Raw genomic sequence first — 26,358 nt, forward strand, 5'->3', positions numbered from 1 at the left:
ACTTAACGTGCAGGGAAGAGGAAATATTCTAAGGCAGCTGAGCCCAGCACAAGGGCTGGAGTTGAATCTACACACAGGTGATACCAGTATTATTTTGTAAGATTAGTCATTTTTGTATTTGAAACATGAAGCTTTCTGCATGTTTAACATTAAGAAGTTTAACTTCTTAAAGCTGGGCATGGTGATGCATGCCTTTAATCCCAGCACTCAAGAGGCAAGAGGTAGGATTGCCCTGAGTTCAAGGCCACTCTGAGACTGCATAGTGAATTCCAGGAGAGCTGGAGCTAGAGTGAAACCCTACCTCGAAAAACTGGAAAAAAAAAAAAAAAAAAAAAAAAAAAGAAGTTTAACTTCTTAATGTTTTCCTCTCAGCCTGTTAAAGCAAACTTGTACTGTTTTCTGTTACCCCACTGCAAGTGACTGCTCTCATAGGAGGGAGCTGTTGAGGACCCGACAGAGCTGTCTCTGGGGAGGGCTGCTACCTGCCTGGCACCAAGTTGAAGATAACAAAGGGGAAGGTGTTAAATCATGAATTTCTGAAAGAAGGACTAAACACAATATTCTCGCTTTACTCCAACCCTTTAACCAAAGTAAGGATGTTGATACAGACTGCGCTGTGTGGACCTACACATAGGCTTCCCAAGTCATGAAACTTCATTTTAGGATTAGGATAAAGGTTTTCATTTTAAAGTTCCCAGGTAAATCCATCGATAAATAATTATTAATTTCACAAAGAACTGTTTGGAATGTGTTTCACTGTCTTCACTCATGAATATAAACTCAATTATATAAAAATAACTTGAATGAGGAAAATGAGTGTGTCTTTTCCATGTAATGTGTTTTAGACAGGGAAACTAACTACATCATGGAAAGACAGAAAATACAGAAGCCCTTTTCAATACTGCAACATAGTTGGTATATATGCCCTAAAAAATGAAAAAAAAAAAAAACAAAAAAGAATTGTCAGTACCATCATTGAGACCAGCAAATAACCATTTGAAAAGCTCTCATTCTTCCCTCTAAAAATTCTTTATTAGTAAATGAAAGTATAGAGACAAAATCAGGACAAAACATATAGTATGTACGAGTTCTGTTTTGAAGGGTTCCTTTTCCCTTAGCAGTAAGCATTCAAAACATTTTCTTTCCTGCTTTGTCTTTGGGGAATGCTACAGAATGGTTTAATCATCTGGCTTTGGTATCCGACTGCCTGTGGCAGCTGTAGCCTTTCTTATCATTATGTCTCACTGTGTGTCACCTCTCTCAGACAGCTATAGAATCAGGAAAAGAAAAATCGTTTCTTTATGCTGTAGATCTAACAAAACACAGACTTCTCACAGCCCAACAAATGAATGCCTAGCATTTAAAATCAACCTGAATTAAATGAAACAGTTGATTATAAATGCTAGACACTAAATTTAGAGACTATGGTTTAAGAAACATATGACTATGGAGTGTTCATTTTGCATGAAAGGAAAAATGTGATGTTATTACCAGAATGAAACCTTTTTTTGAGGGGTGAGTGAAAGTCAGTGATTGTGGTGATCTAAAACAACTTCATGAATGTGACATGATAAAATGGGTATTTGTGGTTGTTATGTCACATTGCCAGGACAAAACATTTGATCAAAAGCATTGATAGGAGCTGGAGAGATGGCTCAGCAGTTGAGATGCTTGCCTGCAATACCTAAGGACTCAAGTTTGAATTCCCAGGGCCCACGTAAAGCCAGATACACAAAGTGGCACATGCATCTTGAGTTCATTTGCAGTAGCTAGAGGCCCTGTCAAATCCATTCTCTCTCTGCTTACAAAAAAAAAAAAAAAAAAACAAATAAAAATATGTTTTATAAAAAGCATTTGTAGCCTTTAATTCCAGCACTCAGGAGGCAGTAGTAGGAAGATAGCTGTGAGTTTGAGGGCAGCTTGACTGCATAGTCAATTCGAGGTCAGCCTCAGCCAGAGCGAGACTCTACCTCAAAAACAAGAACAAAAGCAAGCAGCTGATGGCAAGTAAAGGTTATTTTGGCTTGAGTGAAAGCTTCATGATGGCAAGGAAAGCTTGATGTGAGCAGAGGCTGGACGTCATTTCTGCCACAGCATGTGAGAGAAAGCAGCAAGAGAGTGACCTGAGTTCTGGCAAGCAGAAACCTGGGCAATATCACCCCTAAGCCCACCTCCAGAAACACATCTCCTCTAACAAGGCTCCACCTTCTGAATGCCACCAGCTGGGGACCAAATGTTCAAAACATGGGAGGCTATGGGGGTAATTTCACTTTCAAAGTACCTCAGTATTTAAATGCCATTTACATAATTATTTCTATCCCTGAAGAAACAACCTAGCAACAGACCAAGTATATATTTTTTTATTTCATCTATCATGAAATAAACTTACTGTAGGCAAGTGGAGATGAGATTAAAGTTGGTATATTTCTATGTAGGGAAATATTGAAGCATGAGTAATCAGACAATTATTATATTTTAAAAACATTTAAGAGAGTATATTTGATGATTGATATCTACTTGTAGCTACATCAAGAATGTACTTGAAAGTCTTTGCCTTTGTTGGCTTAAGAAGACTGTAGGAGGACTGGAGAGATGACTTAGCAGTTAAGGCACTTGCCTGTGAAGCCTAACAATGCATGTTCCAATTTCCAGGTCCCATGTAAGCCAGATGCACTGTGATGCAAGCACATAATGTCGTACATGTGCACAAGGGAGTGCAAACCTCTGGAGTTCATTTGCAGCAGCTAAAGATCCTTGTGAGCACATTCTCTCTCTCTCCTAAATAAATTTTAAAAAGAAGCCTATAGGATCAGGATCATGCAAATAATCATTTTCTTCATAGTAAAAATTAGGAGTCTTGGCTCTTAAGCAGAAAGATGGTTCATAGACCAGCCAGAAACACTGCTAAAATGACAGATTAGATTGATTCTTTTCTGGAGAGGAAAGAACTTGGCGTTTCACTGGTGGGCAGCACCCTCAGAGGGAAAATCCATTACATCACCCAGAATGAAATGTGAAGCATGTACATGCATTCCTTCACAATAAGCTGATCACTAAAACTTACCAAAGAGTAAATTAGTTCAATTTTAGTTTGTTACGCCTCATACTTTCATTATCATAGACAATCTAAAAATTATATTTATATACTTAGTTGTTAACAACATTTCTTTCAATCTAAATGATTAGCATTTTTATTTAAACATTTTGAAATTTCTACAGAAACAAAAATTTTGTTTTTCTTATTTTCACTTTGGTTTGTCCAGGGGTTTAGGCGGTTATGATATTAAAAACAAAGTTACATGCTCCAACATAAAATATCAATAGATCAATCTGTTGAGAAACCATTTTATGTGTATGATGTCATGTGTCAAAATACAGTGGTACTGGATCAGCATTTGTGATATCAGGGGTCAAAATATGGTTCAGACCCACAAGAGTGTTGGAAAGGGGCCAGGTTACAAACCTAAGGTTACTAAAATTGACTGTAGAACTCTTCCAAATAAAAGAGTTCTGACTGACCCCTAAATTGCACATGTGCATATGAAGTTCCAAAGTATTCAGGAAGAAGACAAACAGCTGAAAGAGACTTCAGCTGTAGAAGTATGAAAATGTGGGAATTGAAGATGGACATGGCACACTGTGGTGGTTTGATTCAGGTGTCCCCAATAAACTTAGGTTTTCTGACTGCTAGGTGCCCAGCTGATGGAGATTTGGTAATTAATGCCTTCTGCAGGCAGTGCACTATTGGGGGCAGGCTTATGGGTATTATAGCCAGTTTCTACTTGCCAGTGTTTGGCACACTCTCCTGTACCTGTGGTCCATCTGATGTTGGCCAGAAGGTGATGTCCACTCTTTGTTCATGTCATCCTTTCCTCTGCCATCATGGAGCTTCCCTTGAGCCCATAAGCCAAATAAACCCTTTGTTCCACAAGGTAGTCTTGGTTGGGTGATTTCTGCCAGCAATATGAACCTGACTGCAACAGTGATATTGTTACCAGAGGAGTGGGATTGCTTCTGGACACATGATTGTATGGCTTTTGTCTTTTGGAGTTGATTTTTTAAGAGGAAAGTGGAAGGATTTGAAACTTTTGTCTAAGAGATGCCTTGCAGTGCTGTAAGTAAAGCTTGATGAACTATTCTTCTCAGAGTTGAAAGATGTGAATGCAGTAAGAACTATGGACTGTGAAGTTTGGCTTGTGAGGATGAGAAAAAGCTTTGCTTGGATTAGGCTGGAAGCAGTTGTGTGAGAGGCTTGCAGTTATACCTGTGTCCTGAGAATTTGTGGAGGGTTGCTTTATGTAGAAACAGACTGATGACAGAAGTGGGATATGGCACAGAAATGAAATCTTTGGGCTGAAACTTTCTTCTGTCTGTTCAGCTGCAATTATAGGAGAGATTACAACCTTTGAGATTTGCTTGGCTGACCTGGGTTAGTGCAACAGGAAGAATGCAGTTTCTTTTGAAGGGGTCTGAATGCTAAAGGAGTGTCCTGTTCTTCAAAGTCTGCTTTATTCCCCCCTGGATTAACAAACTGGCACCCCACTTAGTATTATGGAGTATAAGAAATGCAGGAAAGAGAGGGTCATCGAGTTTACAACACAGTCTTGTGTTTCAGAAATGATCATGGGCAGTATGAAGCAGGTTTGCTGGCTGCCTGCATGGAGATCCCATGGAATCATGAGGATGGACTATGGGTTGCAGTAGAGACCCTGTGGAGATGCTGGGAACATTGGATGGCTGCTAAGGAGAGCTGCTGGCCCCAGATGAAGTTTTCCAGGACTCTGAGTAGCCTAGCTAGAGGGTCAGAATTGGAACTCCAGAGATTTGTTGCTGGTTAGGGTTATTGGATTTAGAGACTTGTCACTGGCTAGAGTTGCTGGTCTTGGAGTTACAGAGTTTATACTTGTCCCATTTGTTTTAAATCTTGTATTCATTGAATATTTCTTTGCTATGCCCAATGTCATCTTTTGCAGTGTGAATGTTTATTCTGTGCAATTATGTTTTTAGGGGTATTTTTGTATTTAGACTTAGTTAAAAGACCTTGGATTATGGTGATGTTTGAACATCATTAAGACTGAAAAACTATAGTGACTTTTAAAGTTGGACTGAATGCATTATATTTTATATCATGTATGATTATCAGTTTATGGGGGTCGGGATAGAATGTGGTAGTTTCATTCATGTGTGCCCTATAAACAGGTGTTCTGAATGCTGGGTTCCTAGCTGATAGATACTTGGGAATTAATGCCTTCTGAAGGCAGTGTATTGTCCAGGGTGGGCTTGTGGGTATTATAGCCAGTTTCCCCTTGCCAGGCATACTCTCCTGTTCCTGTTGTCCACCTGATGTTGGCCAGGAGGTGATGTCCACCCTCTGCTCATGCCCTCACTTTCCCCTGCCTTCATGGAGCTTTCCCTCAAGCGTGTAAGCCAAAATAAACCCTTTTTTCCCACACACTTCTCTTGGTCAGGTGATTTCTGCCAGTAATGCAAAGACTGCAACACAAACCCTTTGGCTTTCTGCAACTTCCAAGGAATGTGTGGTTATCTCAGAGTTAGGAAGCTCACTCAAAAACCTTTATACTAACAAAGCATAAAATCAAACCTCTATGAACACATATCAAATAAGCTCAAATAATAACAAAGAGGTGTGAAGAAATGTAAAATGTGACATAATCTTGTTATCATAATAAAGCACTGGAGATTAGAAACACAATAATAAGTTTAAAGTACTGAAACAAGACAAAACAAAATAAGTTCCCAAATTGGGATTCTACATCTAGAGAAAATGCCACTTCTCTACTTCTGTAAAGAGAAGTAACAAGTGAAATTTGAATAAAGCTATCCCTAGCAAACTGAGATATTGTCAAGGTTAATTTGAAGCAAGTCAGGTGTGGTATAGAATGTAGGTAGCCATTCCTGTACTAGTAAAGAAGCAGCAGGAAGATAGTAAGTTCATGGATAGCCCAGGTTACAAAGTGAGAATTTGTCTCAAAAACAAAAACAAAAACAACAAACTAACAAACCAAAAACCCCACAAGCTGAGGATGTAACTGGGCAAACCTGTTCCCTAACATGCGCAAGTTCCTGGGCTTGTTTGTTGATCAGCATTAGAAAATGAGAGTGGGAGTTCTTTCACTTGAAACAATGACAGTAGGTAGATGCTTAGATCTACATTAAAGAACACAACCATAGTTGAAATGTTATGTAGACAACTGTTAAGTGTTATCTTTTCATTTTGCCTCATTCTTTAAAAGACAATTGTTATCAAATATAATATAAAATATTATGGAACTAATAATATGGAAATGATAATATGCACAAATATCATAAAAATAGCAGGAATTATTTAAAAGTTTATATTTTTGTTTTTTTTAGTGTGTGTATATGTGTGTGTGTGTGTGTGTGTGTGCAAAATGAGTGTAGTGTGATGTGTATGTATTGTATGCATGTGTATGTAGATGTATGTGCCCTGTCTTTAACATGTACTGAAGCCAGAGGATAATGTTGGGTATTTGCCTCTTTTTGTTCATCTACTTTGAGATGGAATCTCTCACTCAACTCAGGGCTGCCACTTAACCCTGAGTCGTCTCACCAGTCCTGGGATTCCATATTTCTAAAGACTCTTACATTATATGTGACTTGTTAGGATACTAAATTTTGTTAGACAGTTGTAAGGTGATCTAAATAATTCTAAATAATATAAATTTTACAGATGTAAATAAATAAAGAAAATGGAAAACCATACTATGTGTTAAATATGTCTACCATATGGTATCTCTACATAGCACAAGCTGTCCTCAAAATTTCTAAATAGCTTAGGATGATCTCAAACCTGAAGCGATCTTCATAAATTATTGCATTAGAAGCCTGTACCATCATGCTTATTTAAAATATGGGTTAAATTCTTAAACACTGAAGTCACACAAAGCATGTTCTTTGGTTAAGGCATATCCATGTGAAAAAATTAATGATTAAAAAGACATCTACAGAACAATTAAACCTTTAGAAGTTAAGCACTATGCTCCCAGACACCACTAGGGAAGCAACCCCAAGGCACACGAGAAAATATTTCAAATTGGATGCCAGAAAAGTTACAAAATATTTAAATTTATGGGAAGCAGCTAACACTATGTTTGAAAGAGAATTTGTGTTACTATTATTAGTATTTATTATTCTGTGAGAGGTCTTGGTATATTGCCTAGGCTGGCCTCTATTTTCTTCCCTCCATATGGCAAATGCTAGGATTCAGAGGTGTGTGCAGCCACACCTGGAAAAATTTATTGTGGTTAAAAAAAGACAAAATCAGTAGTGGTTTCACTAAAAATGTTCAAAAAGAAAAACCAATGAAACTTACAATATCAGAAGAAAGGAAATTGTGTAGATAATAATGATACTTGAAAGAAAGGAAAAATATTTTAGTGTAGTCAGCTCCATGTTTCTGGGATAAACCTCCAAACACACATGGTTTATGAGAGGAAGAGATTTATTGCAGGCTTACAGATCCAGGGGAAGTTCATAATGGTGGAAGAGACTGGTCCCCTTTCATAGCTCCAAGCAGAGAGACACCATCAAACAATCAGCCCTACAAGCAAGCACAAGTGGGCAGCAAACAGTAATTGTCCAGGTGGAGCTCCGGTTGCTCTGCATATCTGTGGGCTGGGAACTCAGATTCACCTCCAAATATACCTTAGGTCTGGATCCCAGGATCTGCCAATAGTGACACCACTTCCAGTCACGTGGCTGGAAATCCAAGTTACAAGCTTTAATAAAACATCTGAGTCTTTCGGCAGATATACATTCAAACTCCACAAATGTCAAGAAAATCAGCAAAGCCAAATGTTGGCTGGAAAGACTAATACAATGATTATTAACAAATTTGACACATAGAGAAGGGTATATATTAAGACAAATTAAAATAAAACATTTTGGGCTGGAGAGATGGCTTAGTGGTTAAGCGCTCGCCTGTGAAGCCTAAGGACCCTGGTTCGAGGCTCGATTCCCCAGGACCCACATTAGCCAGATGCACAAGGGGGCACGCACGTCTGGAGTTTGTTTGCAGTGGCTGGAGGCCCTGGCATGCTCATTCTCTCTCTCTTTCTCCCTCTCTGCCTCTCTCTCTCTCTCTCTGTCTGTCTCTCTCAAATGAATAAATAAAAATTGAATAAAAAACATTAAAAAATAAACATTTTGTTAACATCACAAATGACGGGGACCATGCTTAAAGGGGAATATGCTAATGTGGACAATTTAGAGAAAAGGAGCAAATTCATTCCAAAACAGTTTACCATACGTAAAATGACCCCCAGAGGCTCATGTCTTTGAACACTCACTGCCCAGCACCTTGGGGTTTTGTAGTCTGGTAGTACTTCCTGTTGTCTCTCTGCTTCCTGCCTGCCAGTATGACAGTGAAATCAGTGAAATGCCACCTTCTGTCAGCTGCCACGTCTTTCCCACCATGATGGACTCTGCCCTAGGAAACTGTAAGCTGTGTTAAATCCTTTCCCTTCCACAAGCTGTTTCTGGTTGAGTATTTTATCCCAACAATAAGAATGTGATTCATATACCATAATAACATACAATTAAGCAGAAAAATATCATTTTCTGTATAATTCCAGTCATACAAGTATTCCTTTTAGCAAACTATACTGATAAAAACAGAGGCCGTGGTTCTTTAGTATTGAGGAAGCTCTGATAGACCAAAGAAGGCACATAAAATGTGTGTGTTTTATTTTATGTAAATTATTTCATAACAAATGAATAAGAGGTATGCAGATAAGAGTGGACAAAGTCCTCACCATGCAAGCCTAAGAACTAGAGTTCATATCCTTAGCATGCATAGAAATGCTTGTTGGGCTTAGTGGCATGTAATCCCAGCACTTCTGAGGTAGAGAAAAAGATTCCAAGGGAAGTTGACTAGCTAGACTAGACAAGTTAGTGATCACTGGGTTCACATGAGAAAACCTGCCTCAGTAAAGAAGGGGGATAGAAACCGAGGAAGATATCTGATGGACGTCAATCTCTGCCCTCCACATGCTTATACATACCTGCCCATGCACACCCACATACAGTGTGCTCTCACACATGCAGACATGCATTTCCACCCACACTAAGCATACCATTCACATGAAAAAATAGAATATAGTGATAAATATGAAAAGATACAAAAGGTATTCTATTAAAGGACTGGATTAGGATTGGGATTGGATGTCATTAAATTTTTTTCTGAAGGAGCATTCAAACTGAGACCTAAGGGCAACAGGAACCAGATACCATGTGAACAGGTGAGGAAAGAGGTTTCTGATTAGGTTAAGTACTGAGAATGTGCTGTCCCCCAACAGAAGACTAATGGAGTTACATTTTCTTAAGCCTATGTAAGGATGGTGGGTGCCAAAGGTTAAAGATAGAGAGGAATGTAAAAGAAATTTAAACTTAATTAGATATAAGACATATATAGTAAGATGAATTCGAATTTATCTAATTTCCACAGGACATATGTAATTGCACAAAAGTTGTAATCATGGCAATGTAACTTTAAAATATTTGATTTCTGATAAGCTTTCACCAATTTTATTTATTTGTCCAACAGTTAAAATTAGCCAGGACACCACTGGATCCTATATATGAAAGCATTTTATAAAGTTTATCTGGTTAGAATGTGGAGAAAAGACAGGACAGGAAAAGCAGGAGTGTGGAACGAAGATGACTAAGAACTGGATGAGCTGTGAGGCACCGAAGTGGGTACAAGTGGGTGTATGTGTTCATGTGTGTATGTGTGTAAGGAAGTCACAGTGGAACAGGACACTTGTTTGGATACTTGACATCTTTAGATACCTCTCCCAGAATATTTGATAAGTGATTATTCATGTGAGACTCAAATGTGTAGGCTCCCTCTCCCAGAAACTCAAGTGTGCCATCACCTACTCTCCCCACAAGTGTTCCTGGTGGAAAAGCGCTTATGCCATGAAAAAGCAAGATGGACTTTCCATTGAAAGTGTTTTGGAACAGCATTGTCCCTTTCCTCGCCCCCTCTCATGAGTGCTTCAAGTACCACAGTAAGTTGGCATCAGGCACAGCTTGAGACATACGAAATAGAAATCGTGTCCTATGTTTCAAACAAAAAACATCTCAGAAAAATACAGATGAGAATGGCTTCTAAAGCATTTCTATTTTCAGATCATTTGCCTCAAATATTTAAATCCTTTATTCTATAAAATCTTTTCCAATGAGTCCTGGGGTTGAGAAGTCTTTATAAGGACAGCAGTTTGGGGAAAGCACGTGATCCAAACTCTGCCCTTTCCTCATGTTAATGTTCTTCCTGGCAGCACGCTTGTCAGCAAGCACGCAGGGAGCAGTGGCCCATCATGCGCTTTCGCAGCCGCTGCAGTCTGGGCAATGTGTTTTCTGGGTGAGAAGCCACTTGCAGTGCAGGGAATTGGAGTACTAAGGATCAGAAAGATTCTCTCTGCAGAAACAAGGTAATGATGTAGCCTCTCAGAAGACGCAGTGATGGCTTTGTTAGTGGGCAGTCGAGAGGAGGCATGGGAGGACGAGTGGTTGAGAATGATTAGATTTTAGAAGAGGTTTCTGACTGTGAGTGGAACGGAAGGCCACACCCCCACTGTTCCTCCTCTTGTGCCCACTCTTAGAACACAACCAAAGGTCGTCCTCTGCTGATTGGAGGCCACAAAAGGAAAATTCATCCTGACAGTCTTGACAGTCCTAAGAGGCACTTTAAACAAGTGTTTTCAGGAAGATTCCACATTCTCTTGTAAGACTAGAGCTTGAGTTTGAAGCTGGCCTTGATGGAAAGTGGGGACCTCTGTGGCAATATGCAAGTAATTAGAAGCACAACTTTCATGCCACCCTTTTTTTTTTTTAAAGAAATAAGATACTATCATTTTATTTTTGTCAAAGAAAACATTCTGATAGGGAAAGAAGCAGTGGAGTCAAAGTGTAGGAGGCAAAACATGAAAAATAGAAAATAGTCTCAATAGCTTACAGTCATTTTTGTGATAACTGGTGTAGCAAAATAAGAGCTTTATAGAAATATAAGGTACAGTCAATCATCGCTTCCTGAAGTACCCTAACAGGACCAACTTAAGGACCCTTCTTAACTTCTGTGTCTTACTTGTCATTCAATGGGCACAGTGACAGTGAATCCAATGTTTACCACATTTTGGGAAATGCTATAATTTAATTTCAGGAAATTAAAGAGAATTCTTCAGGTTTTGGAGATTCAGCATGGTAGTACACAATAGGAGGATATATACAAAGAAATTCAGTTAGTACCAGGAAGGCTGGGGAAGACCAGGCATTCATGCTGCTGCATGCTCATGAGGCCTTCCACACTATTTCAAAACAACTTATGAGGAATGTGACTTTATCTCTGTATGAACCTCTTTGGCAGGAATAAAGGCTGGAGAAGATAATTTAATTGGCTAGACATAAGAGGATCCAGTGTGACTCTATGAAATGGTATCCAAGTCACACTGGCGTCTTTCAAGATAGAAGTGCTGTGCAGAAGCTTGATAAAACCAGGCACTGAACAGAGCCAAGAATGAGCAAAACACATATTTTCTTCTTGAATGTCGAGTATGCCTGTAAATGCAGGGAAATCACTAAGGGACATTTTACATTTTGTTGGAAAAACTAGTGAGAGTCTTATTTGATAAGGCAAGCTGTTCACAGGGACTCTATTACATCCCTCTGAAAGCACAAGAAGCAGGTCTTTCCAATGCAACATGCTTTGTTTGCATTTTCCTGTGCAAGGGGCATAAAAGGCATGCTATGAGTTTCAATGAGATCAAAATATTTATGAAAAGAATAATGATCTTAGTTTGTGCTTAAAGAAGCTTCTATCTGAAGGGCCAGACATTATTTCATTACCTTTTAAAATATGAGCTAGAGGTTGGTTAAGGGGAAACCACATTTATATGTTATCCCTAGTGGAACTCAATGGCTGTGCCAAAATGTTGTAAGCATTAGGCATCTTGCTGATTTAGTTCATTCCATGTACTGAATTCTACCTTAAAGCAATACAAACCAAGAGTGCAAATACTTTTTTTTTTGCATTAACATTTAATTGATAGAATTTTCCTTAGTATGTTTACTCCTCTCAATCTGGTTTTCTCCCTCCTGCTCTGGCTCCTGGGTAACTTAAATAAAAGAATCCACTTACAGCCAAATTTCAAGTGATAAGACGCTGCCTAGGAAAGCTCGGAAGTATTGACTCAAAGGCCTATGATAAATCGAGAAACAGATGAGGTAGTAGTCAGAGCAGAAGCCTAAAAACCCATTCCTTACAGCAGAGAGCAATGTGACAGCATCCACTCCGTAGCATGAGTGATATACACAGACTCTGCAGCAGAGATTTTTGGCTATCTTAATCACCTAGACTTGTTTGTTTGTCTCGTGTAGTTTATGGACTGCTCCTCAGAATGCTTTTAAATGCAAAATAATTAAGCTCAACCAATAAGAGAAAACCAATTATGTAGAATTATAGTTTTTTAAAATCAACAACACATTATTTTTGGTGACTTTGTAAATAAAATAAATACTAAGAAGTGACATAAGGTTTTATAAATCCTGTAATTATTTTTAGCTGGCATAGAGAGATTAGGTATCATTCATTCTAGCAATTTCAAATATAATCTGTTTTGTTGATATCTTTCCTGCCTCCCATCCCTCCTCCATTCTCCTTCCTCTTACATCTTCCCTCCTTCTGTTTACATCACATGTGTTCTTTTGCCCTTCCTTCAGCCCTATTCCAGCTTATCTCTGTATATTCACTTTTGTTTGCATTTTCCCCTATATGTACATACTTGTAGATATTATAAGCTAAGACTCACATGTCAGATATGTCCAAGAGAACGTGCAGGCTTGGTCTTTCCGAATTTGACTCACTTTACTTAATATGATTCTATCTAGATTCATTAATTATTCTTGTAAATTTATTTTTTGTATAGCTGCATAGAGTTCAATTGTGTATATTTGTCATATTTTCATTAATTATTCATCTGTTGATAAGTATATAGTCTGATTCCAATTCTTAGCTATTGTAAATAAAGCTGAACTAAACATGGATGTGCAAGTCTATGTAGTAGAGTGTGGCATCATTAGGGCATATGTGCAGGTATGGTATAACTGGGCTGTATGGGAGTTCTATGTAATTCCTGTAATTATTAATTAGTGATATATATTACAAATCCTTGGTTCTTACACAATGATTGCAATGCACTTTAAAAAGTCTGCCTGTTTTGTTGCCAGTATTCATTTTATGAGGAAATATTTCAGTGGAAGGAAATCATTTAGAACAGAAATAAAACTAGAAACACAATTGAATAGATAAGCAAAATTAAAATTAAAAAAATTAACAGGTAAACACAAAGATGACAAAGCTTGGATAGAGTAGCATAAAAAGAGAGATAAATCCAGTAAATATAACAAAAGAGGAGAAATAGTTGATAGCACAAGGAATGGAGAATCATGTAATTACTATGAGTAAATGCACACTAATGGACTACAAAATCCTAAAGAAATAAGTGGAAGAGTTCCTCAAAACATGCAACTAAGAAATAGAAAATCTGAACAAAGCAATAATGAATAAGGATATATAATTCATAATGAAAAGTCTTCAATTAAGGAAAAGCTTGACTTGATAGTTTCATTGTCAAATGCTACTAAACATTTAGAAAAGAATTCATGCCTATTCTTTGCAAAATCTTCCCCCAACTTGAAAACAGTATACTTCTAAACTCATTTTAGTAGGTCAGAATTAAGCTGACCTTAATGCCAGAAAAAGATACTACTATATTATAGGGAATATCTTCAGTGAGTACAGATGTGAGATTCTCAACAGCACACAAGCAAAGTGAATTTAATAGCACATTAAAAAGTCATTCACCATGATCAGCTGGTATTTATTTCTCTCACATGTAAGGATGCTTTAACACCCATGTATACATGTATACATATTTGATCCATTATGTTTACAATGTGATGAATGAAGAACACTTATTTAGAAGGGCCATTGGCAAAATTCAACATTTGTTTATACTTAAAACTTTCAAAAATAGGTATAGAGGGAATGTCCCTCAATTCAATTAAGGACATAGATGACGTGTTTATAGTGAATGTCATGCTTAATAGTGACAGGTGACAGGTTTTCCTCTCAATTTAGGAATAAGACAAGTATACCTATCCCTAGCTCTTCTAATTAATGAAATACCGAAGACTCTAACCAGAGCAGTCAGGCAACAGAGAGAAGGGCATCTACACAGGAACAAAAAGGTGAAATTATCTCTGTTTGCTAGTGATAAGGTCTTGTACAGAAAACACTAAAGGTAATTGAGTGTGGTGGTAAACTTTGTGAGTTTAAGGCTAGCTGGGCTACATAGCAAGGTCTAGTCTCTAGAAAAATAAAAGTAATAAAGGAAACCCTTATAGATTTGGTTTAAAATGTTCAAATAAATTAAAAAATTTAGTGCATTTCTGTAAACTAATTAATCCACTTATTATCATGCCAATAAAATTTCAAATACTTAGAAGCAAATTTAACGTAAGGAGTCTGAGAGCTATACTGAAATCCAAAGAACACTAGCACAAGAAACAAGTGGAAAGAGAAACTCATAGAAGAAAGAACATCTTATTTTCTTGAATGGCAGAATCAATATTGCTAAAATGTCCATAGTATTCCAAAGCAATAATAGATTCAGTGTAATTGCTATCAAACTTCTAATGTCATTTTTAATAGAAATAGGTAAAATGCCTCTAAAATTCATTTGTTACTACAACTAAAGAAGGCTCCAAGTAGCCAAGACAATCTGAATGCATCACATTTTGTTATTTCAAAGTACTGCAAAACTACTGTTATCAAAACAGCATGGTGCTGGCATAGTGATATCCTCAGTGAAGTAGGATGGAAAGCCCTGCAACAATCTCAAATCCTTATGATCAGTCACTTTCTGACAAAGGTTCTAAGAACATACCCCAAGGAAAGAACCATCTCTTCAATGCGTGGTGCTGGGCAAATGAAACATTCATATGAGTAGGAATGAAGTTTAATCCTCATCTTACATTACACATGAAAGACACAATTCTAAATGACTGAAACAGTAAAACTGCTGTAAGAAAATAGCTGAAATTCTACAACAGTGATCTGTATAGTAATTTCCTGGGTGGAGTGCTACAAGCCCAAGGGATTAAAACAAAAACAAACAAGCAAGATTACATACAACCAAAACACTCTGCTCATCAAAAGGAAGAGAAACCCAGACAAAACAATTGACCACCAAAATTGTATGAAGGGCTAATTTCCAAATATATGATACCTAACACAACACCAAGAAAACAAGTAACCCAAAGATTGGAACAGTTATTTTTCAAAACAGGAATGCTGATGACCAACAAATATATAAAATACTCAACATCTTTAATAATCAAAAACATAAAAATAAAAACAGTGAAGGGTTGGGAAGATAGCTCAGTTGATAAAGTAAATGCTTGCCTTGCCAATAGGAGGACCCAAGCTTGATCCCCAGAGCCCATGTAAAAATTTCAGGTGTGGTAGCATGCACTTGCAAACCCAGCAATGAGGAGATAGACACAGGTAGATTTAAGGAACTCATTGGCTAGCCAGTGTAGAGCTGGAGAGTACTAGGCCAATGAGATATCCGGTCTTCAGGAAACTTTAGAAGGTATTCCTGAGTAATGACACTTGAACTTGTCTTCTGGCCTCCATATGCACATGCATACACATGCATCAGCACCTGTACACACAGATTCTCATTAACAAAAATAAATATCATTTCATGCCTCTAAGAATATCATCAAAGTTGAATATCACAGGAAAGAAAGAAAAGGTTGCTATACTTTTTGGTCAAAATGTAAATTAGTGCCACCATCATGAAAAGCAGTATGGAATATCCTTACAAATCTAAAATCTGAATTACCACATGACCCAAGTTTTTCACTTCTGGGTACATATATAGAGTGATGTTGAAAAGATATCTGCATTCCCATGTCATCATTCCTCAAAGCCAAGGTAACAGAAGCAATCTAAGTGTCTACCCATGGATGAACAGAAAACAGAAATGTATACATACACAATGGAGGACTTCACAGACAAAAATAATGAAATCTTCTCATTTGTGACAACATGTGTAAAACTAGAGGACAGTTTGCTAAGTGAAATAAATTGGTCATAGAAAGACAAATACTATATGATATCAGTTATATGTGGAATCTAAAAAAACCAAGCTCATTGAAGCAGAGAATAAAAGATGGCTGAGGCTGGGAGCACACAAAGGAAGGGTTATGGAATTGGAGGATTTTGATCAAAATGTACAAAACTTCAGTTGGGTAAGAGGGTTTTAATGATGCAACATGTTCTACACAGTGACCGAAGATAAGGCATTATACATTTCAAAGTTACTGAAGGAGGTTTTTCAGAATATTCTCTATATAAAAGATGGGGGCTAGAGAGATGGCTTAGTGGCTAAGTTACTGGCCTGAGAAGCCTAAGGACCCATGTTCCACTCTCCAGATCCCACCTAAGCCAGGTGCACAAAGGTGAGATAAGCACAAAGTCACACATGCCCACTAGGTAGTGCAAGCATCTGAAGCTCTATTGCAGTGGCTGAGGCCCTGGCACTTCAATTGTCTCTCCCTCTGCCTCTCTCTTGCTTTCTCTAAAAATAAAAATGAAAAAAAAATGGTGAGTTGGTGAGGTAATAGATATAATGGTTTAATTAAATCTTTATATAATTAATACTTAGATCAAAACATAATTTTGTACCCCATTAATATGGACAATTATTTGTTGATTAAGAATAAAAAGCAATTAAGAAAAATATTAAAGTAACTTAAATACATAAAATAACATTAAGTTATAGGAAAAAAATTTCCAACTTCTACAAATAAGTTCAGCATGCACAGAACTGACACAAACTTAGAATTTGTGAAGGGCAATCATGAGACTAAAGCCAGTCCTTTATTTGTGCATTCAAGATTTAGTAACTAAAAATTTCAACTGCTTATAGTCCTATTGATATAGGAAATAAATATCTGAGGAAGCCAAAAGTTTTATAATTTAGACTGGTTAATATTTTCATTGTAAATTTTATTTTCAAATAAAAACTGTATTCTTTAGGGATGGAGAGATGGCTTAGCAGTTAAGCTGCTTGCCTGTGAAGTCCAAGGACCCATGTTTGATTCTTCAGATCCTACTTAAGCCAGATGCACAAAGTTGAGGCAAGTGCAAGGTCGCACATGCCCACTAGGTGGTGCAAGTATCTGGAGCTTGATTTCAGTGGCTGAGGCTCTGGCAGCCAATTCTTTCTCTTAAAAAAATAAAAAAAAAAATACCCACTGTATTCATTAATTATGACCTTGTGATGGTTTAAAATATGTCTTGGGAAATTGCTAAATCCATCTAATTTACCTCTACTTTATCTCACCTATTTATTTTCTGTGGTAGTAGCACTTAAAATCTATTCTTTAAAAAAGTTGTCACATATACATTTTTGTTTATCAACGTCTCAATGTTGTGTAATAGATCTCTAACTTTTTCTTCTTGCCTAAGTAAAATTCTGTCTCTTCTACCTATGTCTCTGCAATCTTCTCCACAACTCTAGCCATGGAAGCCATCATTTTACTCACTGAGTCAGGTTTTGAGCCATTTAATGTGTTTGTTTTTTTTTTTTTTTTTACTGAGAAGATGTCCTCCAAGTTCATCTTCATTTGAAAACAATGAACAGTATGCATAAGAAATAGAACTCTGAAGAGTCCTTTAATACTTATACTTTCTTTTTTTTGCCAGTAAAATTCAAATTCCTCCACTTTATAATGAAGTCCTAGGTAGTTTTTCTAGTCACAAGCTCACCTTCACCTGTGGGCACACTTGATACTAATCTTGCGGACCTTGGCTTCAGTAGTTAACACTGTTCAGACCAATTCTCCACTCTTCAATGATTCTGTTATTTTCTTGCCACTGGGGATGTATGAAATTTATTACTATTTTTGTCTTTTCAGAAATTTCACTGTTTAAACCCCATCCTTTGATGCTGAATTGTAGTCTCCTGTGATATATCACCTATCCTACTCCTTTCATGTACTAAACAACAAATACATAAATAACTGAAGCAATAGAAGTACCACATTCATCAACACCTACTTTTTAGAGAGCACCATATTTATTATAGTTTAAATTGATTTATGTATATTCATGACTATATTTTCTCTTCCATTAGCTTGTTTATGACTGAATTGTATTCCACTTTCTAAAATCCATGTTAAAAGCTGAAGCCTGGGCTAAGGAGATGGCTCAATTGTTAAAGGTCCTTGCTTACAAAACCTGCTGGCTTGGGGTTTGATTACCCAGTCCCTAATAAAGCCAGACCCACAAAGTGGCATGTGCATCGGGAGTTCATCCAAAGTGGCAAGAAGCCCTGGTGTACCCATATTTTTTCTGTCTCTCAAATAACTAAAAATATTCTTTAAAAGCTGAAGCCCTTGTATGTTATATTGTCAGTACATTTCATTGAAATGTCTTCAAAGAAATGATTAAGTTGAAAGGAATCTATGTGATGAGGTCCTAATCCTAATCAACTGATCATCTTATAAGAAGATACTTAAATAAATCAAGACAAAGCAGTGATGGCTATACACTGAAGGGAGTTTATGTGAGTACTTTGAAGATAACCATCTATAAGAAAGGAGAGAAGCTACAGAAGCAAACACACACCATTGATCTTGCACTCTTATAGTCTCCAGAACTGTGAGAAAATAAAAAATAAATTTCTCTTGTTTAAGGTATACAGATTATGTTATTTTTTATAGCAATCCCTAGTAAATTAGTAGGGGTTATTAACTCAAACACAGTGCATCTAATAAATCCTTTTAAATCAGGAATTGAAGATCAGGAGCTATAGAGAGGGGGAGAAGGGAAATGGAGGAAGAGAGAAAGAGAGAAAAGAGAAAGAAAAGGAGGGAAAAGGAAGATGGAAAGAATGGGAGAGAGATAGAAGTCAAAGGGTTCTAGGGCTTAGGTTGGAAAATATGTATTTATATATCTTTAAGATATATTTTCTCTTCCTATTTCCATTTTTTTCCCCAGAATTCACTTAGTTATAGTTAGCCTAAGTTAATGGGATTTGTAATGAGAAATACTAGAGCACACTTGTACTAATAAAATATTTTAACTCATTTTTTTCTGTGAAGATTATGATTAGACCTTGGGTTTTTGTCATAACAATGATGGGTTTTGCAACATTCTAGTTTGATAAAGTATATTTTACTCATAAGAATATTCATTAATTTTCTTAACATTGTGATAATATGTCTAATACAAAAACTAAAGGGAGGAATCATTATTATTATTATATTTCTATTATTATTAGAGGGATTTCAGTTTATCTTAGTGGGAGGAATGGTAGCATATCTCTGTGGCAATGGAAATATGTGATGGGGTTACTCATATAGTGGCATAATCAGGATGTCTAGTGGAGAAAACTGTATCAGAACCAGAGATAGGTAGAACCTTCAGAGCTAACCCCTAATGAATTGATTTTGTCCATTAGGTCCCATGTTCAAAGGCTCCACAACTTCCCAAGATAGTGCTATTAGCTGTGACCAGGTGACAAACACATGAACCTGTGGGGAAAATTTTAGACTCCAACCGTAATAATGTTCCCTGGGTCTCACAGATCCATGGTCATCTCATAATTCAAAATGCATTTGGCTCAATTTCAAAAGACTCCAATATTATTTTTTAATTTAATATTTTTAGTATTTATTTATTTATTTGAGAGAGAGACAGAAAGAGGGAGAGGGAGAGAGAGCGAGAGAGAGCACGAGAGAGACAGAGAGAGAGACAGAGAGAGAGAGAGAAAGAGAAAATGGGCACACCAGGGCCTCCAGCCAATGCAAACAAACTCCAGATGCATGCGCCACCTTGTGCATCTGGCTTATGTGAGTCCTGGGGAATCTGAGGTCCTTTGGCTTTGCAGGCAAGTGCCTTAACCACTAAGCAATTTCTGCAGCCCTCCAATACTCTTAATAGTATAAACACTATTCAAAGTCTTCTGAAACTTACAGCAATCTCTTAACTCTGACCTCCTACTATATGTATAGTAGAGTGGTTTGAATGCCCCCCCCACCCCGCAGTCTGAGAAACTTTTGATTAAGGTTGCATCTCAAGTCTATTGCAGCCTGCCGGAAGAGGTGTACTTGGGGTGGATGTTAAGTCTAGCTCTCAGGCATGTCCAGTGCAGTTTTGAGCTCCGGCTGCTCATGCTTGCTCGTGTTTGGTGGTGTCTCTTTGCTCTGCATCTATGGAAGGTACCAGCTTCTTCCACCACTGATGACGTTTCCCCTGGGTTCTGTCTTGAGATATCCTCTAAAAAATAAATTAGTCCATTACTTTTGAATCCAGCCTCACTAAAAATTTCAGGATATGGGCCGAACAAACAAACTCTTTGCCTGAATATAACATGAATGGCTTCTGTAATTATTCCTGATATGTACCTCATTGAAATCTAGAACCTCATAAATAAGTTTTGTTGTTCATAGTTTTATTAACATTAGGGTATTCTGAGATTCCAGAAGAATGGCTCACTAAGCTCTGCTTGCAGCATTCTAGAGCTTCCCTAGCTTGTAACTCTAAACTTTTCCGGAGTCATCTGTTCAGCTAGTTCTAAAGGCTTAAGAACCACATGGTCAGGCTTATTATAGCAACAAACTTACTTCTTGGTATCAACTTTCTGTTTTAGTCACTTTTGGGAGGGGGGGAAACACAAACATTATAGCTATTTATTACCAGCAAGTCAGGAGGAACAGGTGTGGTAAAGAGCGGGGACACAGACGGGTGAAACTGCTGATAGCATTTTGCATAGTCGGTAGTGAGTAAGAAATAGACTCTATAGAGGGCGTTCCTTCGAAATATTGTTCTAAAATTTGCAAAAGGCTTATTAACATACTTAAAATTCTAGGGTATATTTCTAATGTGTTTTATGTTGCTGTTTTTATTTATTTATTTAGTTTTTTGAGGTAGAGTCTCACTTTAGCTCAGTCTGACCTGGAATTCACTATGTAGTCGCAGGGTGGCCTCGAACTCCTGATGATCATCCTACCTCTGCCTCCTGAGTGCTGGGATTAAGGGTGTGCGCCCCACATCCACACTCACCTGCCTGCTTGCTTGCTTGCCTGCCTGCCTGCCTGCCCGCCTGGCTGCTTGCTTGCTTGCTTTCTTCCTCTCTCCCTCTCTTCCCTCCTCCCTCCCTCCTTTCTTTCTCCTTCCTTCCTTCCTTCCTTTCCTTCCTTCCTTCCTTCCTTCCTTCCTTCCTTCCTTCCTTCCTTCCTTCCTTCCTTCCTTCCTTCCTTCCTTCCTTCCTTTCTTTGTTTTGCCAGTTTAATTTACTGAGTTGGAATTCTTATGTCTGAAAGGAGGGAATCAAATCATCTTTGTTCTCTTTTATAGTATCATAATGTCCTTTCACAAAGAGAATAACACAAAGCAATGCTATTTTGTTAAGCTCACCATAAACATAGCATTGACATTCATATTAAAGTGTGGGCTACTTTATTCTTAATCTCAATAACATTAACTTTTATGTAACATTTAAATTTATTGATGTTGTTATTTAAATAGACTTGAGTCTATTTAACTTGATGTGCTGTCATACTTTATATTCTGAAGCTATAAAATCATTCCTCACTAGCTTAGCTCATTTCTGGACAGCCCCACACAGAATAGTGTGTTACAGGATGTTTCTGCTCCATAGGAACAATCATCTTTGAATGACTACAGCCTGTCTTGTCTTGTCTCCTTCCTTCCTTTCTTTCTTTCTTTCTTTCTCTCTTTCTTTCTTTCTTTTGGTTTTTTGAGGCAGAGTCTCACTCTAGTTCAGGCTGACCTGGAATTCACTATGTCATATCAGGCTGGCCTCAAACTCTTGGTGATCCTCCTACCACTGCCTCCTGAGTGCTGGGGCCACCACGCCCGGCCAGCCTGTCATGTTTTATTGCTCTGGAAAATGTAACTTGTATCATAGAAAAGTCTGTTTTAATTCTAGATGCTTGCATCTATTTATGTACTAGTCTAAATGAATATGAAAGATATTTTAAAAATATTTATTTACTTTCAAGGAGAGAGAAAGAGAGAGAGAGAGAGAGAGAGAGAGAGAGAGAGAGAGAGAGAGAGAAAGTAGAGGGACAGGGAGAGAGAATGGGTGCATCAGGGTCTCTTGCCAGTGCAAATAAACTCTAGATTCATTACTTTGTCCATTTGGCTTTATGTGGTTACTGGGGAATCAATCCTGGCCTGTCAGGCTTTGCAAGAAAGCATCTTTAACTGCTGAGCTATCTCTCCAGCCCCAGATGAAAGAGATTATTGTGGTCATACTTGTTATTGTCACAGAGGAGCTATCATTTCATAAATCTATGTATCTGGTTTGATTTCTGATCATGTTTGGTTGAAATAGATATAAATGATAGCAGACCTGTGAGTCTTCCACAAAGGACATGCACCTTGGAAGTTTGGGAACAAATGAAAACTGAGATCCAGTAAGTCATAATAAATAACACAGGCTAGCAACAGGAATGCCGATGCATGCAGAGTACAATGTTGGCAATGCAGCTCAAGCCCCTGAGTGCCTATTGAATGGAAATTCTGGACAACCAAATGTTGAAAATGAAAGGAAGATCATATCAAATACCAAATAAGTTAATGATGTTTCAAATACATGTTTTAAAGTCACTAATGGATGAAATGTCAAACTCTAAATTTCTACCTCTCATAAGTAGAGCTTTTCTTTGGTTAGAGAAAAGGGCAGAAGAGAAATATCAGAAGAAATGTATACAGTTAATATGTACATTTCTAACAATGTCACCATTTTTTCTAGCTTTATATGAAATCTAGATATGAAATAGTAAAATGAAAATAAAGCAAATCATTTTGAAACATGTGGGGGAAAAACTGAAACAATATGAAAGTCCAATCAAGCAATAAGGTAAAACAAATTATTTATATATTAAACATGAATAGAATACTTCTATAATAGATACCATGAAAGAAGACTAGTTAACTTGAACAAATGATTATGTATGAAAAGGAAGGAGGGCTGTCAGTAGGCTGAGAATCACTGAAACTTGTGGTTCAATGTTACTCCTCTAATAAACTACAAATTCTATTCTTCTGCTTGATTTCTTTACTCTAAGTTGCCTTTTCACCATTTAGGTTTTCTTTCTGTACCCACTCTTGTGGAGCGGCAGCCTTTGCAGAGGCTGTTCATAGTGGACAGCAGGAGATGTTTGATAAATACTTTAACATTTCCCCACTTGTTAGAACTGTGAACATGCCCAACTAATGTCTTGACATTAGAAAACTCAATGTTGGAGACAGGAAAGAAATTCTACTCCTCACCCTCAAACCTAGGAATGAGGAAAGGGCCTTATGCAGTCAATACTGGTGGTATTGGACTTTTAGCCAGAAACAAAAAGTGAGATGGAAGATGTTGGGTAACACGTTTGAGGCATTGCTTTTTTGTCATTCAACACATATCCTCTGTAAATGGTACATTGAAGGGAAGGTGCAACTGAGTTTATTAGAACCAAAGTGGATCCACCAAGTAGTGTGAATTTTCATTCTTTAAGTGTGTGTGTGTGTGTGTGAGATATTGATATAGGTATTTTTTTTAAAGTCTATAGCACTCCATATTCCCAGGCAGTCTCCTATCCCAGTACTAACCAGGCCTGACTCTACTTAATTTTCCAGATCAGATGAGATTAGGCATGTTCAGGGTGGTATGGTCATAGACTAGGTATAGATTTCATACCAGAGTATGAAACACCCAGAAAAAAATCTTTACCCAGAGTGCATTTCAAAGAAGATGAAAAATCACTATTTAACATTTTCATTTTTCATCTCCAGCTTTACTAAGTGAGCAACAAACAGGATTCACAGTATGTTCTATTAATGAATTAAAGTATGTGAAGAGAAATCAAAGGAAACAAGGAACCCAGTGTACCCATTAGTTCCATTTGCTGGTAGCCCTCTTCAGAATTTTGTTTATTCTACCAGTTTCACATTAACTACACTTACGGTTATAAATTTTGACTGTGGTCTTTGCAAATGACATCAGGTGCCCAATATTCTCAGACAGATTTCTCAATAATTTCATTCCATAGTTGCAGACTCAGTTTACTGGAAACTACTACTGTTCAGATGTATCATAGAAGTGACTGAAACACTGTGAATGTTAAGCCTTTGAGGAACTTCCTGCAACAGAGGCATGGGAGTAAGAGCTGAGCAGAGGCTGATCACACTATGTAATTCTCCTGGAGCACTGGAGGGAGACTATCATGCAGCCTATTTTCCCATGCATTTTCTCATTCGAAGTTTGAATGATTCAAACAATATTGAGACAATATTATAAAATATTATATTATAAAACCCTCATTGTTAGTGTTTTCTGGTAATATACTAATTTTTGTTGTTATTGTTGCTTGTTTTCATCCAATTAACCAATTATGCCTGGGAGGCAACAATTTCAACTTTTCATCTTTTGAGAGCCCTCATTCCTCCTTGAAGTTGGGAAGCTCAGCTGTGACCCTTGTTTCCTTTACTCTGGGTTCATGAGCCCATAGCCATCTAATCTTTTTTTTTTTTTTCTTTCATTTGAGCAATAACCACTCTAATCATCTGGACTCCTGATATAAATCCTTATAAGCTTTATGCCCATTGTCATTTCTGGATATAAACCCTGATTATATAATAAGCCATTTTTTTTTCAAGTTGAATTGGTAATTGGAGTATGAAAAAAAAATCTTAGCGTAAATGGCATGCATGAAAAGCTAAACTGACAGAAATCACATTCTTGTTAGGATTTTCATCTTGCTGAATGCAATTTTGTGCTAAAGAGATTATCTTAGGAGGTTTTGTCTACAGAACTGCTATGGAGCTGGTTGAGTTATAATAAAAATGTTCAGTTTAGAAAAGCTGCATCCTTCGTTCTTCAAGAGATTTTGTTCTACAGGCAAGGTGACATGAATCACTTGCCCTTCTAAAGGAGGATTAGCGACTTTTACATTTTAAAGCCCATTTCAGTACAATCACTAACATGAAGCCAGTTTCCAATTTCATATAAGAAAGATCTCTAGGGAGATATCCAGCTTAATTAACTGAGAAATGACAAGTACAACAGAATTTTGCACTGATAAAGTGACTTAATGTAAAGAGCCCAACCTCACCTGACCTCTTCAGTTGAAACTGGCTTGAAAAAAGTATTTAAAAATAATGCTTGAACATTGGCGTGAGGAGCCAGGAGGAAAAGAAAAATAGGAAAGTGGAATCTGAAAGTTGGATATTCTTTTTCATTTTGTTGTGTAGCCTATGAGGGAAGTGAACAGTTTTCAGCATATAGCAGAATTAATTTTACAAGTATAATTTCATAAATCAATGTATATTTCACTAATAGGATCTACTCATCTCACAACCATGTCATGTTTCTACCTTTAGAGTATTCACCCTTGAATATGTAATCTTGATTTAGCCTGCCTTATGTCTAAGACGGTCTGTATAGGCTCTGTTAACCTAACTGGGGCTCTCCCCAAGTGCAGCAGAAACATCATTAAATAGCAGTCAAAAATTGTGGGATTGCTATCCTTTAAAACAGGGCTCTTGTGGACTGGAGAGATGGCTCAGTGGTTAACAGCCCTTCTTATGCAAGCATGAAGGTCTGAGGAGGTGCAAGAGACTGCTCCAGTTCATTCCTCAGGACCCACATAAACAGCTGGGTGTGGCCATATGTATCTTTAATGCCAGACCAATAGGGGAACAGAGACTCAACAAAAATGAATTGATTATTATTATTATTATTATCACATCCTCAAACACATACATACATTTAGAAGGTGCAAAGTTTGACTGTTCAGGAGGGAGCTCTAGAGAAACAAAGAGGAGATAAGAGGAAGAATGAAAAAAATAAAAAAGGAAAGGAAAGAGGGCACACTGGGACCAAGAGTAGCAAATAAGTTAACTACTGATACTTCCTAATTTTTACTTAATGTTTGTAGTATGGACTACAGAATTATAAAACCAAGAGCTTTGGATAAAGGTGAAGAGCAAAAAGGAAAAAATAAAATATTAGGACTTAAAATTTATTCTGAGGAGTACATAAGGTCAATCACCATGCTCTCCTATAAGTAACATCTTAGCTTTCCCTTCTATCTCATGGCCTTTTGTGAGGAGAACAGTGAGGAAGTGAGACCGTGTACCAATATGTGGGAATGTGACCTCCCTTGCCTTTTAATTGTCTGAAAAGTTTGAATTGAACATGAAGCTGTATGCTTTCTAAACCAAAA

At 37.4% G+C, this 26,358-nt stretch overlaps 1 protein-coding gene and 1 pseudogene across 7 annotated transcripts in view; both read right to left on the reverse strand.

Annotated features, from left to right (window-relative positions):
• The window catches only part of Nkain2 (sodium/potassium transporting ATPase interacting 2), a 1,180,756-nt gene that overhangs the window by 67,723 nt on the left and 1,086,675 nt on the right, over nucleotides 1-26,358 (reverse strand). The gene's annotated exons all lie outside the window — the stretch shown is intronic.
• On the reverse strand, nucleotides 23,695-23,813 carry LOC123463724 (annotated as a pseudogene).

Source organism: Jaculus jaculus, chromosome 9, assembly GCF_020740685.1.
Source record: "Jaculus jaculus isolate mJacJac1 chromosome 9, mJacJac1.mat.Y.cur, whole genome shotgun sequence".
NCBI classification, from domain to species: Eukaryota; Metazoa; Chordata; class Mammalia; order Rodentia; family Dipodidae; genus Jaculus; species Jaculus jaculus.